The 19,133-nt window shown below is 45.2% G+C and overlaps 1 protein-coding gene across 1 annotated transcript in view; it reads right to left on the bottom strand.

Moving 5' to 3' along the window:
- Positions 1 to 19,133, bottom strand: part of LOC135713333 (cholecystokinin receptor type A-like) — a 156,158-nt gene that overhangs the window by 128,323 nt on the left and 8,702 nt on the right. The window lies entirely within an intron of this gene.

The raw sequence follows: 19,133 nt of genomic DNA on the forward strand, positions 1-19,133 counted from the left end.
AGTTCGGCTAGCAGACACCATAGGCCATTCGCTGTCAATCAAGGTGAAGCAGCGATTCTTTTGGACGGATTCTAAGGATGTACTCTGCTGGTTGAATTCCGATCACCGGCGTTATAGCCAGTTCGTCGCCTTTCGTGTTAGCGAAATTCTCGAGACGTCGGATGTACGCGAATGGAATTGGGTTCCGAGTAAGCAGCACGTAGCAGATGAAGGAACGAAGTGGAAAAACAATCCCGACTTGTCCGCTTCCAGTCGCTGGTTTAGTGGTCCAGAGTTCCTGTGGAAACCGTCGGATCAGTGGCCTACCACCAATCATCGCACCGGAAACACCACCGAAGAACTTCGCCCACACTTGCTGTTGCATGCGGAAGTCGCAAACCCGGTGATCGACCTGCATCGTTTCTCCAACTGGCAGAAAATGCTTCGCTGCACAGCTTACGTTCTTCGCTATGTACGCAATCTGAAAATCAGCGTATATCAGATGGAACGGATCAACGGACCCCTACAACGACGAGAGCTGAGCGATGCTGAATGCTATCTGTTCCGAACAGCACAGAATGCCGTTTACGCAGATGAGATCACCATTCTCTCTAAAAACCGGCACACGGAGAATCCAGATAGCTCGATCCCTAGAAGCAGTCCACTTTTCCATCAATGTGCCTTTCTAGACGAACACAATATCCTCAGGGTTCGAGGTCGAACGCAAGCTTGTCCGCTCATCGCCCGAGATGCCGCTCAACCGATCATACTGCCTCGTGAGCATCCGATCACACGGCTCATCCTCCTTGATTTCCACAAGCGATTCAACCACCAGAATCATGCAACAACGCTCAACGAAGTTCGTCAACGCTACCGTGTTCCCAGACTGAAAGCGACGTACAGGACTGTACGGAAAGAGTGCCAGGAATGCAAAAACGACCGTGCGTCTCCGCAGCCTCCCGCAATGAGTGACCTGCCACCGTACCGTCTCGCTGCTTTCACACGACCGTTCACATACATGGGGGTGGATTACTTTGGTCCTATAACCGTCATCGTAGGACGACGTTCCGAAAAACGGTGGGGAGTCTTAGCAACATGCCTCACAACCCGCGCTATCCACTTAGAACTAGCTCACACACTGACAACCGACTCGTGTATCCTGGTGATACGAAACATCATGGCCAGGAGAGGGACACCTGCAGTTATCTTCAGCGATCGTGGTACCAATTTCCAGGGGGCATCCAAAGAACTGAGAACAGTGATGCAGAACATCGATCAGGAGCAGCTCATGCAAGAGTTTACGACGCCTAATACGGAGTGGACCTTCATACCACCAGCAAGTCCACACATGGGCGGGGCTTGGGAATGCCTGATCCGCAGTGTGAAATCCAATCTCCATAAGTTACCGTGGACAAGACTTCCAACAGATGAGATTCTCTATAGTACGTTACTAGAAATTGAGAATGTCATAAACTCACGACCTCTGACGGACATCCCTATGGAAGACGATGAATCACCGGTGTTGACACCCAACCATTTCCTGCTAGGATCGTCAAATGGGATGAAGTCATGGGTGCCGTACAACGATAGTCCCAATGTGCTCCGAAACAACTGGAAACTATCACAGGCTATGGTCAACGAGTTCTGGCGGCGGTGGTTGAGGGACTACCTTCCGTTTATCACCCGGCGCACCAAGTGGTTCATGAAGGTGAAACCAATCCATGTGAACGACGTGGTGGTCATCGTAGACCCGAAGGCCCCTCGTAACAGCTGGCCTTTGGGACGAGTCATCGCAACTAGACCTGGACAGGATGGACAAGTGAGGAGTGCCACCGTCCAGACTGATCATGGCATCTACGAACGGCCCGCAGTGAAACTCGCCGTGCTTGACGTAGGCGTTAGGGATCAATACGCTTCCGGAGGACCTTCTGCGCATTCGGGGGGGAGTGTTACTACGCCTATCGATTCGGCGAACCCCTCGACTTCCTGTGAGTGATGAGAAGTGAGCAGCGGGACCCGTCACTGATCTCGCATGATCACCACTGCATGATCGCTATGTCATCTTAGCTGCCGTGATCGCGATCTGTCATCCGTTGATGACTTGCCAAACGTGTATAGAAGAAAAAGTAGCTCGATTGAAAGAAAGTGAAAATTATTCTATGCTTAATATCTAAAAGTTTCCTTAAAATCTAGTTTCTTAACCTAAGCTAACCTATCTAGTGCTTAAACATAGTTGTTTTCCTACAGTTAATACTGAAATCAACATAAGGTGAGAAGAACAAATTACAAATACCGAATCAAATTACTGACTAGTGTTCTAAAATAATAGGTTACATCTATAAATAGAAATTTAGGAGAAACTGCTATATTATTCTACAAACTACAATTAAGTCTATATTACCGAACTAAAAGGTAAGGGAAAATTAATTAACTTAAAGATTATAAGCACCCGTTTGCTAATCAATATTTAATATGCAACAGCTGAAACTGCGCAAGCTAGGGATGCCTACGACGCAATCGGATTTATGTTTGAAGAGGTGTTGAATTAGCAAAAGTATGTCGTAATTGATACCCGGTAATTTATACTAAATTTAACATACTTAAATCCTTTTAGGAATTTATAACATCGTTTACTCTCAGAATAAATGTTCATGAATTCGGTAAATTCTAGCGACGTCCGCAACTTTTCTTCGAACACTGCGACATTCGGGAGATGGAACTGGGCCGATCCGAGTGCTGCACAGCAGCAGTATTCTTGATGGCCTGCCCAAGCGAATTGTCCACCGTCCTCTGGTCTTGCTGTTGAACATCAACGTCAGATTCTGATGCTTACCATCATCCTCCAGGTTGTTGTACGATGAATCCGGATCCCGGCTAATCCAGATGCAGTAGACCTTCCTCCCGCAGGGAAGCGTCTGATTCGAAATGGTGTCCAGTATGTCGATCACGTTGCCATCGTAGTGAATCGCTTCCCCGACGTACTTCCCATCCGTATAGCGCGTGGTCGTTTCTGTTTATCTGGCGTTGACGTTATCACTGTCTGCGACAGCTCGTACAAAACATTTGAACTGTCAAAATACCGGGTTGCTAAACATTATTCACAAAGTTCGATGAATGGCACTCTCGGCATAGCGCGGCACACTGAGAAAAATGATGGCCTAAAATAAGTGTGTACAGTGACCATCCCTTGGTAAAACCTCTTATATACAACAAAAACATTGTAACAAGTGTAAGTGTTGCGTCCAAGATTGGTGAGATTAATCACGTGTAGTTTTCGTATATGTTGTTATTAACATCCAAGGAACTGTTTACATGTTTGTACAAGGTAAAACGTCCTAGAATTCTCACGAACGCAGCCAGTGGGAGACACTTCCCTATAAAATGTAGTACAATCCCAACAAACAATTTGAGCTGATTAAAAGCTGAATAAGCTATGTTTTAGCTGAAGAAGCATAATTTTGCGCGAATAAGCTCTTATTCAACTGTCAATGTTTGTTGGGATGCCACTAACCACCGCTGGTGGTGCAGTCATGCATGGACGACCATAGGGGTGGCATGATGGGGGCAATTGCGTGGAGAATTTCTGGCACGTACGACGGTTGAAAGGCCACGGTTTGGGGTCATAGTTCACCAAGAGACACAGTCATTGGCCTATACTATACTATACTGAAAAGTCAACTAAAAATAGGCGAAAAGCAGAGTAAAGGGTGATACGGTCAAAATTTGGTCAAGGGAAAACGCGTGTAAATCGGTGAAATCGTTTATTTAAAAAATCAAATTAAATTTCTTTTTCAAGTTCAATTAGTATAAAATTCAGGAAAAATATTCAGTTAGGCTTCCGCTTTTCCAAATCCGAATTGCCGGGCCTTACGCTTGACCCCTGCCATCAGATTTTGTACAGCCACCTTGTCCACCTTCTTCGCCGCAGAAAGCCAGTTTGCCTTGAACTGCTGCTCGCCCTTAGCAGTTGTTTTGGTCTTCTTTAGGTTCCGCTTGACAATAGCCCAGTATTTCTCAATTGGGCGGAGCTCTGGCGTGTTGGGAGGGTTCTTGTCCTTGGGAACCACCTGCACGTTGTTGGCGGCGTACCACTCCATGGCCTTTTTACCGTAATGGCAAGATGCCAAATCCGGCCAAAACAGTACGGAACAACCGTGTTTCTTCAGGAAAGGCAGCAGACGTTTATTCAAACACTCTTTCACGTAAATTTCTTGGTTGACAGTCCCGGAAGCTATGAAAATGCTGCTTTTCAAGCCACAGGTACAGATGGCTTGCCAAACCAGATATTTCTTTGCGAACTTTGACAGTTTCATGTGCTTGAAAACATCTGCTACCTTTCCCCTTCCTTTTGCCGTATAAAACTCCTGTCCCGGAAGCTGCTTGTAGTCGGCTTTGACGTAGGTTTCGTCGTCCATTACCACGCAGTCAAACTTCGTCAGCATCGTCGTGTACAGCCTCCGGGATCGCGCTTTGGCCGTCGTATTTTGTTTATCATCGCGATTTGGAGTCACTACCTTCTTGTAAGTCGATAGTCCGGCTCGTTTTTTGGCTCGATGCACGGTTGTAGACGATACACCCAGCTTATTTGCGGCATCTCGGAGAGAGAGGTTAGGGTTTCGCTTGAAACTACCGGCAACTCTCTTTGTCGTCTCAGCGGCTTCCGGTTTTCGATTTCCCCCCGATCCAGACTTCCTGGCTGTCGACAAACGTTCCCCAAACACTTTAATTACATTTGTAACGGTTGATTTGGCAACTTTTAGCGATTTTGCCAACTTTGCGTGCGAGTAGCTCGGATTTTCGCGATGCGCGAGCAAAATTTTGATACGCTGCTCTTCTTGCTTGGACGGCATTTTGACAACTGAAGAGTGAATTCCAAAATCAAAATAGGAGCAACATTCTACACACACACACCTTCAAAGTGAGAGGTGTTCAGGTTTTTTAAATGCAAAATTGAAAGAAATACGTCAAGTTGATATTGACCACCGTACACCGTTCATCGTTCGTAGAATCGACCACGCCAAACGCCGGTAGTGTGTCTGAATCGACGATCGTTAACCTGTTTCCCGATAGTTAACAGAGTGTGCCACGAAAACAGGTAGGCCAACGGTTCCACGGGACCGTTGAAGCCTCGAGTCCATCATCATACTCGAGGGGTGCACGGTACAGGTAAAAGGATCCACTCGAGGGGGGGGGCGACACATCTAAATCTCAATTCTAGATGCTCAAAAAATCTCACACTAGCGAATAAATCTTCGAAAAATCTTCTTTCATTTCGCGCATCATCTTTTTGCAGAAAATCTTCAAAATCCTGATAAATATTCTTTCTATTTGCTCAGCGTACGCGGAGTTAGCCACAGCAAAGCACAATATTTCCTGCATCGTAGATAGAGTCGTCCCCCTCGGATCCACTGAAAGCTGCAGCCGAAACACAAGCGAAGCACTTCTCTTTAGCTCAGCTAGCCGGCGTTGCTAACTCGCTGATCATCTCTCCATTTTCGCTGCAGCTCCGACAAAATTTGCGTCACTGCCCTGCTGACGACGCTCCACGTCCTCTCATCCCGCACATTTCACTGACGACATTTCTCGCGCTAAGGGCCGGCATCTCCACTCGCACTGCCTCAAATCTTGGGCAGTAGAAAACCACGTGCTCCGACGTTTCGTCTATGTTGTCACACTCCGGACAGAGGGGTGACGTTGTGTGTCCAAAGCGATGCAGGTACTTCCTGAAGCAGCCATGACCAGACAGGAACTGCGTCAAGTGGAAGTTGACTTCTCCATGCTTCCTGTTCACCCAGGTCGTGTGTCGGTTTTAGCCTGTGTGTCCATCTACCGTTCTCCGCTGCGTCCCACTCCTGTGCCACTTAACCATCGATTCCGTTCTCACCATTTTTCGAACTCCTCTGGTATATCTTCGCATATAGCATTCGGTGTCCTCCGCCAAGGTGATGACGATGGGTATCATACCGGCGATAACGCATACTGCTTCCGTCGAAATTGTTCTGTACGCACTCACGACTCGCATGGCCATGAGGCGGAACGTACTGTTCAATTTTCTTTGGTTCTTCTTCGTTTTCAGCGCTGCATCCCAGGTTGGACCTCCATACCTCAGTATCGACGACGATACACTAGCCAGAAGACGCCTCTTGCTGCTGCTTGGTCCAGAATTGTTAGACATGATTCTGGCTATCGCATTGATGGCATTCGCCGCCTTCTCACATGCGTAGTCGACGTGGCTATTGAAGTTTAGCCGGTCATCGATCATCACTCCAAGATACTTCAGCACGCGCTTTGATGCTATGGCGTTCTCCCCGACGGTAATTTCTGCTCGCTGAACAGCTTTGCAGTTACTGACAAATAGCACTTCCGTTTTGTGGTGGGCTATCTGCAGCTTCGCTCCTTGCATCCAGTTGGAAACCGTGTCGATCGCCTCGGTTGCCGGCATTTCTACCTCTTCTAACGTCTCGCCTACTACCGCCAACACGACGTCGTCCGCAAATCCTACGATCTCAACTCCTTTGGGCAACTTCAGCGTTAGCACGCCGTTGTACATCACGTTCCAGAGCGTTGGGCCAAGGATGGAGCCTTGCGTGATCCGGATTGATTTCTCTCCCATGTCCGTCTCGTAGACTAGAACCCGGTTCTGGAAGAAACTCCTTATAATGCTACACAGGTAATCAGGAACCCTCATTCCATGCAGTGCTTCGGCGATGGCCTCCCAGCTGGCGCTGTTGAATGCGTTCTTCACGTCGATCGTTATCACGGCGCAATATCGATCTCCTCACCGCTTCTGTTTAGACGCTTTCTCGGCACTCTCGACCACTGTCCGAATTGCATCCACCGTTGATCTCTCTTTCCGGAATCTGAACTGCCTCACCGACAATCCATGCTCACTCTCCGTGAATTTCGTTAGCCTGTTGAGAATAATCTTCTCCAATAGCTTTCCGACTGTATCCAGCAAGCATATAGGCCTATACGATGCTGGATCCCCCGGCGGTTTTCCGGGCTTCGGCAGCAGCACTAGCTTCTGTATCTTCCATCGGTCCGGGAAGTCACCTTCATCCAGACACTTCTGCAGCACTATCCTGAACATGTCCGGGAACGCCTGGATCGCCGCCTTCAACGCCACGTTGGGGATTCCATCCGGACCGGGAGCTTTCTTCGTCTTTAGCCCTTTTGCCACTGCTACGAGTTCCTCGTTGGAGACTTGTCTACCTTCGGTGTTGTCTGCCTCTGCCTCGCTGTACGGTGTAGGTGGCCAGGTCATTTGGTCGTGCTTCGGGAAAAGTCCCTCCACGATGACTTTCAGCTTGTCTGGGCACCACCCCAGGGGTTGGCATCAGCGTCTCGGCACAGCTCCTTGAAGCAGTTTGACTTGCTCAGCTTTATCTCCCGTTTTAGAGCGGCTCTGGCTGCTCGAAACACCACTAGCGCGGAGGGTTCTAAGTGCCTCGTTCCACCAGTAAGCTGGGCGCCGTATGTTCCTTGGCTCCGATTTCCACGGCATGGTTGTGTCGCTAACGATTCGGTCAACCCGTCCGCGCTTTGGTCTGGGACGCTGCTGTTTACCCGGAGAGCTTCTACAAAGAGATCCTTGTCGAATGCCTTCGTCTTCCACCTCCGCTTGCTTAGTTTCGTTTTCCACATTGCCGTAGGTATCTGTTGGCCAAAGCTGTACCTAATCGCCTGATGGTCACTATGAGTGTACTCCTCACACACTCTCCGGTTCATACTTGCCATTAACGAAGGACTGCTGAAAGTGACGTCGATAATGGATTCCCTACCATCTTTGCGGAAGGTGCTGATGGTTCCTTCGTTGGCCAGACTGACGTCCAACTTTGCCAGAGCTTCCAGCAGGCTATACCCTCTTGCGTTGGTACATCTGCTTCCCCAATCCACTGCCCAAGCATTGAAATCTCCTCCAATGACGAATGGTCTCCGTCCGGTGAGCTCCCCGGTGAGTCCATCTAGCATCTGGTGAAACTGCTCCATTGTCCATCTCGGGGGTGCGTAGCAACTACCTACGAAGGTTCCATTAATTTTGGCGATCACAAAACCTTCGTAAGACCTCGTCACCACTTGTTGTATGGGATATCTGCCCATAACTTGTATTGCCGCCATCCCTGCTCTATCGGCCACCCAGTTATCGTTATCGGGAGGGACTCGATACGGCTCTGCAATCATTGCAACGTCGCACTTTGTTTCCGTTGTCGACTGTCACAACAGTTGCTGTGCTGTGTCACAATGATTGAGATTTATTTGGCCCGCTATCGCCTTTTTGTAAGCTGGGCACTTGAAACTTCTCGTCATATGGCCGTTTCCATCATCCTTTCTGTAGAGAATGCACCTCGGTTGCTTCATACAGTCTTTAGCAACGTGCCCCTTCTCTCTGCATTTCCTGCACAGCTCCGATCTATCAAGGCCTTTGCAGTTTCTCGCCTGGTGACCAAAGTTCATGCACTCTCCATGTGCTTGGTAACCCGAGGGATAACTTTCAGGGGACATACTGACCAACCAACCTTGACTCGTCCTGTCTTCAGAAACTCGTTAGCTGCGTCCGTCGCAAGTCGTATCGCCGCCGATTGTGTACCACCGTACGCCTTCCTCATCCGGATGTTCATAGGCACATCCCCCAGATTTTATTGCACCTTCGTACCTCGTCTTCCGTTGTGATCTCATCCAGATCCTTGCACTCGACCACTGACTCCTGGTGTGTGTGTGTGTGTTCAATCTAACACCCACTGGCTGGCAGTGGTTTTATGGAAGAAATCTGCTTGCAATAATCAATAAAAAAAAGTGGGAGTTTGAATTTGATAGCAGATCCAGCAACATATTGCAGAATGCCTGGTAATTCACGTCCATTCCGAGGTCACTTTCACATGCAATAAGTATCGCATATAAACACTACCGTTTTTTTTTTTTTTATCTAGTTCGTTTATTTGGAAGGCTCAATCGCGTTAGCTTTACGGAGCCGATAATTCATTGTTCACAAAATTCACTTAATTCTATGTCTAGTAGGAGTTGGGCCGATTACTCGCGGCTTACTCGAGGTTAAAAGGGAACATTTTCGAAGGATAGGATCAGGGGAGGAGCTTGGGGTAGGGTTTCGTTGTCTCATCAGAGCGTTGTCGCCAGTATGAACGGTAGTGCTGTTCTAGCTTCGTCCGGAGTTCGACCGGCTATGGTGGGTGACCAGTGGGCGACGATGAGACTCATCGAGACGGGGGGACAAGACAAACAAAAACTAATAAAGAGAGACAAAAGACAAAAGGAATTAAATTCTTATACTAGACATTTGAAGAAAAACATAAACGAACTGCATATAGCAGAGATCACGGGTTGCCAACACGTCTCTGATAGGAACATAGGGTTGTCTTCCTTGGGCCTCGAGGGTATTCAAAAGTCGCTCTCTGGCGGCGTCATTATCCGTACATTGCCAAACTGCGTGTTCGATGTCATCGTAACCGTTTCCACACCGACAGATGTTGCTGTCCACGAGGTTTATTCTATTGAGATGAGCATCTAGCGAGTAGTGGTTGGACATAAGTCTACTCATCACCCGAATGAAGTCACGACTTAAGCCCAAGCCTTTAAACCACGCTCTCGAAGAAACATTAGGAATAATTGAATGTAACCACCGTCCAAGATTTCCAGTGTCCCAATCGGTTTGCCAACTCGAAAAGGTACTCTGACGCACTAAATGGTAAAATTCATCGTGTGAAATTTGCCTGTCATACAATTCGCCTTCCTGCGCGCCCACCTTTGCGAGAGAGTCCGCCTTCTCATTGCCTGGGATTGAGCAATGTGAGGGGACCCATACAAAGGTAATCATATATGATCTTTCGACCAGCACACACATCTGCTCCCTTACCTTTGAAAGGAAATAAGATGAGTGCCTACCTTGTTTCATCGACCGAATAGCCTCAATCGAACTGAGACTATCCGAGAAGATGAAGTAATGGTCTGTGGGCATATTGGAAATCATCCCCAATGCGAAGTTGATTGCTGCCAGCTCAGCAACAAAAACGGAACAAGGTTCCTGAAGTTTGCGGAAGGCGCTAGAGTTTTCATTGAAGACACCGAAGCCAGTGGATCCATTGAGACGGGACCCGTCTGTAAAATATCTTTTCATGCAATTGACTTGTTGGTACTTTTCAGTAAAAATACGTGGGATAATAATAGGTCGAAGTTGATCGGGAATCCCATGAGTTGCTTGTTTCATGGTCAGATCATATTCAATTGAGGAACTGCGATTGGTGAAGTGAACACGGTCTGGAGTATAACAAGGAAGACACATATCTGATGATATGTAGTGGTGGTAGATTCTCATAAATCGAGATTGTGTGTTCAACCCAAGAATTTCTTCAAAATTAGCAATTATAAGTGTGTTCGTCACTCCGCATTTGATTAGTATTCTGAGAGAGAGCTCCCAGAAACGGTTCTGGAGGGGTGTTACTCCTGCCAGAACCTCGAGACTCATGTTATGCGTTGAGTGCATACAGCCTAGAGCAATACGCAGACAACGATATTGAATTCGTTCCAATTTTATTAGGTGACTTTTTCTTGCCGAGAGAAAGCAGAAAGAGCCGTACTCTAGAACAGAGAGAATAGTTGTTTTATAAAGCGTTATGAGGTCTCCCGGATGAGCACCCCACCATGTGCCGCAAATTGAACGGAGAAAGTTGATCCTCTGCTGACATTTTTGCTTCAAATACGTAATATGGGCATTCCAAGTGCACTTTGAATCAAACCAGACCCCAAGGTACTTGAAAGACAATGATTGAGTAATGTTTCTGCCCAAAAGATTAAGATGCATTTGGGCTGGGTACCGCTTTCGAGTAAACACTACCAGTTCAGTTTTCTGCGGCGAGAATTCGATCCCTAGATTCATAGCCCAAGAAGACAAGTTATCTAAGGAATTTTGCAATGGTCCTTGCAAGTCCACGGCATGTGGACCTCTTACGGAAACCACACCGTCATCTGCAAGTTGTCTTAGCGTGCATTGTTCTGCCAAACAGTTGTCGATATCTTTGACATAAAAGTTATACAGAAGAGGGCTGAGACATGAGCCTTGGGGCAGGCCCATGTAACTAATTCTGGAAGTTGTCAGTTTTCCAAGAGAAAAGTTCATTTGCTTTTCTGACAACAAATTGTACAAGAAATTATTTAAAATTCCAGAAAGTCCACATCTGTGCAGATTGTCTGACAGAATTTCAATGGAAACTGAATCAAAAGCCCCCTTAATGTCCAAGAATACTGAAGCCAATTGCTCCTTGTGCGCAAAGGCCAGTTGAATATCTGTGGAAAGCAGCGCTAGACAATCGTTTGTTCCTTTGCTCTTGCGGAACCCAAACTGTGTATTTGATAGCAAGTTATTTGATTCGACCCAGTGATCGAGTCTCCGAAGGATCATTTTCTCCAACAATTTCCTAATGCACGAAAGCATAGCAATCGGACGGTATGAGTTATGGTCAGACGCTGATTTGCCAGGTTTTTTAATGGCTATTACTTTGACCTGTCTCCATTCAGGCGGTACAATGTTGTTTTCTAGCAAAGAATTGAATAAATCTAGCAAGCGTCTTTTAGCGATATCTGGGAGATTTTTCAGAAGATTGAATTTAATCATATCGCTTCCCGGTGAGGAGTTGTTCGATGAAAGAAGAGCCATAGAGAAATCCAGCATTGAGAATGGTCTATCCAGAGAGCCACCGCTAGGAGACGCTTCTCGAAGAATATTTTGTGCTGGAACTGAGTCCGGACAGACCTTTTTAGCGAAATCGAATATCCATCGGTTGGAGTATTCTTCACTCTCATTGAAAGATGAGTGGTTACGCATGTTGCGAGCCACCCTCCACAAGGTGTTCATTGAGGTTTCTCGTGAGAGTCCCTCGACGAAATTGCGCCAATAACCGCGTTTTTTTGCTTTGATTAATTGTTTCAGCTTTGTCTCATGCTTTGAATATTCCTCGAAGTAAGTGGAGGTTTTGTGTCTACGAAAAGCTTTGAAAGCATCAGATTTTTCTACATACAATTTTGTGCATTCTTCGTCCCAACCAGGTGTGGCTGGTCTCCTTTTAAAGGGTGCACTTGGAACTTTTCTTTTTTGTGCTTCCAGTGAGCTTTTGTAAATCAAATCGGCTAGGAATCGATATTCTTCCAATGGTGGAAGCGCATCTATTGATTCGACACCGATTGTCACCGCCGTTGCATATTTCTGCCAGTCGATGTTCCTTGTAAGATCAAATGGAACCCGAGATGGTTCTGCAGAGTGAGGGCCACACTTTATTGAAATGATGATTGGCAAATGATCGCTACCATGGGGATCATTGATAACCTTCCACTGACAATCCAATGATAGCGATCTTGAACACAAAGATAGGTCGAGTCGGCTTTCTCGAGCCGGAGGTTTTGCTATACGTGTCGCTTCACCAGTGTTCAAAATAGTCAAATTGAAATCGTCACATAAATCGTAAAAAATAGCCGCTCTATTGTCGTCATATAGATCGCCCCACCCAGTACCATGGGAGTTCATATCACCCAGAATTAATACTGGGGATGGAAGAATCGAAACTAGATTCCAGAGTTGACTACGGCTAATGGAGGTTCTTGGTGGAACGTATACTGAAGCTATGCAAAGATCTTTGTTCTTCACATTTATTTGGCAAGCGACGATTTCGACGCCTGATAGAGCAGGAAGGGAAATTTTGTAGAAAGGGTAGCACTTTTTGATCCCTAAAAGTACTCCTCCATAAGAATCGTCTCTATCCAGGCGAATAATGTTAAAATCGTGGAAGTTGAGTTCTTTATCGGAAGAAAGCCATGTTTCACAGAGAGCAAATATATCACAATCAGAATTGTGAAGTAAAAATTTGAACGAGTCTAGTTTAGGCACTAGACTACGGCAGTTCCACTGTAGCACAGTGATCATATCTTCAACCTCGTTCGACGAATTATCCATCGAAAGATATGATTGATGCAAGGAGGGGCCATGAAACAGTCAATTGCTTAAGATATGATTCTAACGTTGGAAGCAAGGCAGAAACTAAGCTTCTTAGAGGGTCTTGTATGTTGAACATGTTTAATATGAATTCCACAATGTCCGAAAAAGCTAGCAAACCTCGTTCGGACTTGGATTTCTTTTGAGAAGTTTGAGGAGCAGCTTTTTTATTTTTTTTATCTTTGTTGGGCAATGGCGGAAAATTCTTGCTGCATCCAGGGATTGGATCAACAGGAGCCTTCGGTTTTGTTTTTTCATCCCCATTACCCTGGGAATTTGGCAATCGTCTGGAGGTGACTTTAGTTTTCTTACGGCGCACTTTCGGGGAGGGGCATTTTCTTTTTGAGGATCCGTCCATTTTTGAAGGTGCGTGTACCACCGTAGAATCACCTTCATCCGATGAGTCAGAGTCCGATTCTTCAACTGACAAAACCGAAAATTGGTTTGCATCTTGGACGGCTGATGCAGCCTTCAACATTTGAGCATATGTCTGCTTGGAGCGTCCAGAGATTGAACGCTGCACTTTATCGGAGTGCTGTTTGTACATCGGGCACTCCTGCAAGGGGTGAGGATTCTCGCCACAGTAAGCGCATTTTACTGATTCTTTGTGGCAAGAATCCTCTTTGTGGTTTTCACCACATTTGCCACAACGAGTTTTGTTGCCGCAATGGCTGGCCGAGTGTCCCAGCCTTTTGCAGTTGGTACAATTATATACCCTCTGTACAAACAGTCGCACCGGAAAAAAAGCACCATCAATTTTAACAAAGTTTGGGAGAACTGAACCTGCGAAAGTCACCCGGAACGAGTCTGAATGTTTATAAACTTTTTTACCGTCTAGCAAAGATGCTGAATGCAGTTGCCTTACATCCAGTATCTTCACTAGCGCGGTAGCGAATGTCGAGTTTTTAAAAGTTCCCGAGGCATGTTTCAAGTCCTCGACAGTCAGACTCACGTCGGAGACCACGCCTTCTATCTCCACATCTCGAGAAGGGATGTAGATGTTGTACTCAACACTAAACAACTCGTGATCAGCAATTTTATTTGCCACATCATAAGTCGGTGCTTCTACACGCAGTTTGTTGAATCTTTCTTTGTGTACCAAGATTCCCGGATACTTACGCAGCAAATCTCTCGTTATGTCGAGAGTTTTCAAAGGTTTATTTTTGGGCCGAAAAAAGACAACCCATGGTCCTTTCGAAGACGGTTCATAGTATCTGGTTCGCGTAACGTAGGCATCGGAAGATGCCATAAGTGTTGCGCAAAAGCGGTGCGCAACCACTTAAGAAGGAAAAAAAATAAAACCTTCACTAATTAATTAATTTTAATTACTAGTAATTAATTTTTTTAACAAATCAAAAAGAAAAAAAAAAATCGAAAAAAAAAAAAAAAAAACTTATATCTACTTGCAAAAAGTTGTCTCACTATGACCCATACTCCCCTACCAGGGGTGAGAGACAGAGTCACGCGCCACGAGGCAAAATTAAACTACAATAGGGAGGCAATGGACTTGCAAAATGTATTGTCTAATACTTATGCCGGTTGTAAACAACCTATCAGCCGTTGCAGCTAGATGGTCCGTTTGCTGCTGCTGGTGGTGATGATTGGTGTTGGTGGGTCGGCACGATGATTAAAAAATGGCTTGACGACCGGATGGATTACCGGGGTGGATTAAAGCTGGATGGCAACTCCAAGGGGCTCGGCCCATGGAATTCCACTTCCTCTGTTGCACACTGGTCACTTGGGGCACCCAATGGGGGGGTGAAAAAACCGCTCGGGCGGAAAAAACACCGAAAAAAACTAGATGCCGCGCGACTGAGACCGGGACGTTGTTAACCGACTGAGTGTTCAACTAGGAATGACACACACTACCGTTATCATATGGATGATATTGGTATTGCAAACACGCTGCCAGATTTCAAAACGTGAAGATTCGAAATCTTGCACCTATTTAGTAGTATTTGGAAATTGTACTCAGGGGGCCTCATAGCCTAGTCAGTAAAGGCACGGTATTACCAAGCCGGAGGCGGCGGGTTCGATTCCCAGTCCGGTCGAGGGAATCTTTCGGGTTGGAAATTTTCTCGACTGGGCATAGAGTATCATTGTGCTTGCCACACAATATACAAATTCATGCATTGGTATTGGCATCGAAAGCTCTCAATTAATAACTGTGGAAGTGCATTTAGAACACTAAGTTGAGAGCACGCAATAAGCTAATATGCGCTAAGCAATAAGCTCGAAATGCGAACAAGAAGAAGAAGAAGAAGGAAATTGTACTTTCGTACTATATATAGACTGTTCCAGAAAGTATGAGCACACTTTCAAAATAACAAAAAAGTCATGTTTTTTTAAGTTTTAATAATTTTATTTGGCAAATCATATTTGTATTTGTATTTCAAAAGTTGTTTTACTCTCGTTTAATCAACATATTTAATCATAGCCAAGACTCCTAACTTTTCCTCGAACATGACCGATTAGCTTCTGCGCAGTGGTACTTCCCACCATTTTGACCACTTTTGGCCAATCTTTTTTGAATTTTTGGATGTCGTCCGTTCACTAAAAAATGCACGGCCTACTTCGATTGCCAGACAACTATGCTCGGAGAGTGGAACTTTGGCTCGTGATATTCAATGTTGGACTCAATTAAACACGAAACCAATGGCACAGGCTTGTTGGTCTAACCCAGTACAACAACTTTGTCGAAAACAACACAGCCCCTGTTAGTGAAAATCCCATAAGCTGTGGGTATCCTTATTCGCGGTTCCGTATTCACGCCTTCTATTGCCCGGCAATAAGGATTCCTGGCTGTTCTTGGAACCAATGGGTTCAACCAATGGAAAAAAATCACTCTACGCAAACAAAATAAATCCCTAGAAAAAGACTGAGCTTCTGTGAATTCCTCCTACGGAACCATATTTCTGCAAAATAGAATCAATTCTATAGATCTACGGAACATTTCGTTGAACGACATCATTGACTGGCATCTGTTTTGCTTTTATTCAACACAGCTGACGTGTTGAAAAACGAGGGAAAAGCAACTATTGAAAAAAATTCATTAACGAGGGATGCTCCATGCATGCAAAATTAGTTTGTCGATATGTTTTGAAGAATTTTCTTCTAAGACTTATGACTGTTTGTCTGTTACTTAGCTTTAGCAAAAATTCCACTTTCATCTTGCTCTAGTAGTTATCGATTAACAAGAAACAAGAAACATCTCACCCAAACCAATAACCGCTTAACGATCTACGAACAGCAGACTGATGAATGCTGGGGTGAAAAGTTCACTCTTGAGATCAACCATGGTCTGCAGCTTGACAAAGAAGACTAGAACAAAAAACTCACTCAAGCGTACAACACGAGTAAAAAATTGACATCACACTTCACGAGAACCATTAATCTCACTTCGGAGCTGACAGTAACCGACTAAGACGATGCGAGTGCTACTTCGCCTGTATCACATGTCCCAATAAACAGCCGGTTACGGTTGGATGGCAGTGAAAAATTGCTTTCAACTGTGAACATCTTCAGAGGAGACTTGAAGGAGTGAATTTGCTGTGACCATTTGCTCACAGTAAATAGAAACCGGAATAAATACAACAAACCGAATGGAAAACTTTTACTTCATTAGCCGTTGTGCTTACAGGATCTTATAAAAGCTCTACTTGTGTGGCGGAATTTCCACTTCAATCGATTCAATCTCTGCAAAAAATCATCACAAAGTTTTCCAATCTGCGAACGAACTATATTTTCGATGAATGGTGGTTAGCCTCCAGGTTATGTTTTCTTTTTGTTGATGGGATAAAAGTTTAAAATTACTGTCAGGATATAATTAATCATGCACCCACTAGGCCATTCGGGGTGAACAAGCATAGCCATTCAATTCTGTCTCATTGCTGTTTCGGCATGGGTTGCATCTTGGGTCTTTCCTTCATTAGCTCTCAGGATAATGCTACATTTACCTCTAGTGCTATTGCTCCGCTAGTGAAACAACATCCTCTTGCACTTCATGCAAGAACAAGTTAAAAACACATTCTCACATTTTTGAGTTAGAAACTGTTCTGCATTTACAGACACAAGGGCAGAGTGAATAAAGCTGTGCCACCACAGTTTCTAGCAGCACTGAAAGGGTGACCGATGCATGGTATCATTTGAAAATAGAAACGCAAAGTACCTACATCGGTTTATGCCACTACAGAGAATTTTTAGCATGCTGTGTTAGATTGTTTGACAGCCACAGGGATAGTTGCAGTGACTGTCTTTCTCCGAATGGAAAATATTTCCCTTGCACTGAACTGCCCATAAAACCATATCAGTCCCACCTGAAAAAAAAAACAGCAAACCGGCAAAATGCTGTTGAAAACTTATTTGTCTGCAGGCTCTTATGGATGGGACATGTCAATTTTAGTACTCTGTGGAAAATTCCGATAGTTTACAATCGTTTCTCATGGATAACTCATTTCTGACAAAAATCCATACGGGACTGTTATGCTTTTATGGGCAGTCAATCTCTATGCACACTTGGCACTTCTAGCGTACCCAAGGGGCAGGACACCTTAGCTGAATATATCGAAACCTGTCGAAACTAGTAACTTTGTGGGCGCCGTGGCGCCCGTTACAGGTAAAGGGTGATACGGTCAAAATTTGGTCAAGGGAAAACGCGTGTAAATCGGTGAAATCGTTTATTTAAAAAATCAAATTAAATTTATTTTTCAAGTTCAATTAGTATAAAATTCAGGAAAAATATTCAGTTAGGCTTCCGCTTTTCCAAATCCGAATTGCCAGGCCTTACGCTTGACCCCTGCCATCAGATTTTGTACAGCCACCTTGTCCACCTTCTTCGCCGCAGAAAGCCAGTTTGCCTTGAACTGCTGCTCGCCCTTAGCAGTTTTTTTGGTCTTCTTTAGGTTCCGCTTGACAATAGCCCAGTATTTCTCAATTGGGCGGAGCTCTGGCGTGTTGGGAGGGTTCTTGTCCTTGGGAACCACCTGCACGTTGATGGCGGCGTGCCACTCCATGGCCTTTTTACCGTAATGGCAAGATGGCAAATCCGGCCAAAACAGTACGGAACAACCGTGTTTCTTCAGGAAAGGCAGCAGACGATTATTCAAACACTCTTTCACGTAAATTTCTTGGTTGACAGTCCCGGAAGCTATGAAAATGCTGCTTTTCAAGCCACAGGTACAGATGGCTTGCCAAACCAGATATTTCTTTGCGAACTTTGACAGTTTCATGTGCTTGAAAACATCTGCTACCTTTCCCCTTCCTTTCGCCGTATAAAACTCCTGTCCCGGAAGCTGCTTGTAGTCGGCTTTGACGTAGGTTTCATCGTCCATTACCACGCAGTCAAACTTCGTCAGCATCGTCGTGTACAGCCTCCGGGATCGCGCTTTGGCCGTCGTATTTTGTTTATCATCGCGATTTGGAGTCACTACCTTCTTGTAAGTCGATAGTCCGGCTCGTTTTTTGGCTCGATGCACGGTTGTAGACGATACACCCAGCTTATTTGCGGCATTTCGAAAAGAGAGGTTAGGGTTTCGCTTGAAACTACCGGCAACTCTCTTTGTCGTCTCAGCGGCTTCCGGTTTTCGATTTCCCCCCGATCCAGACTTCCTGGCTGTCGACAAATGTTCCCCAAACACTTTAATTACATTTGTAACGGTTGATTTGGCAACTTTTAGCGATTTTGCCAACTTTGCGTGCGAGTAGCTCGGATTTTCGCGATGCGCGAGCAAAATTTTGATACGCTGCTCTTCTTGCTTGGACGACATTTTGACAACTGAAGAGTGAATTCCAAAATCAAAATAGGAGCAACATTCTACACACACACACCTTCAAAATGAGGGGTGTTCAGGTTTTTTAAATGCAAAATTGAAAGAAATACGTCAAGTTGATATTGACCAAATTTTGACTGTATCACCCTTTAGTTCAGGGTGGGACAAAAGTAATCCAATCTACATTTCATTTAACGGATTTAATTAAATTTGGCTTATTGATTAGCACTCCGAATACGGTGGGTAAAAAACTTTACGAAAAGCGTGTAACTGAAAGTTTGCAATTGGTCAATCTTCGAACCTGATATTAGAGCTCCGTGTTTTTTTTTTTCGAAAACATTAGGAACTGTGGTAAGATAAGAAAGAATTTGGGTTGTGACATAAAAATGGAC

This window comes from Ochlerotatus camptorhynchus, unplaced genomic scaffold (assembly GCF_037179485.1).
Source record: "Ochlerotatus camptorhynchus isolate MF236.1 unplaced genomic scaffold, CSIRO-AGI_Acam_v1.1 ptg000550l, whole genome shotgun sequence".
In the NCBI taxonomy this organism is placed as follows: Eukaryota; Metazoa; Arthropoda; class Insecta; order Diptera; family Culicidae; genus Ochlerotatus; species Ochlerotatus camptorhynchus.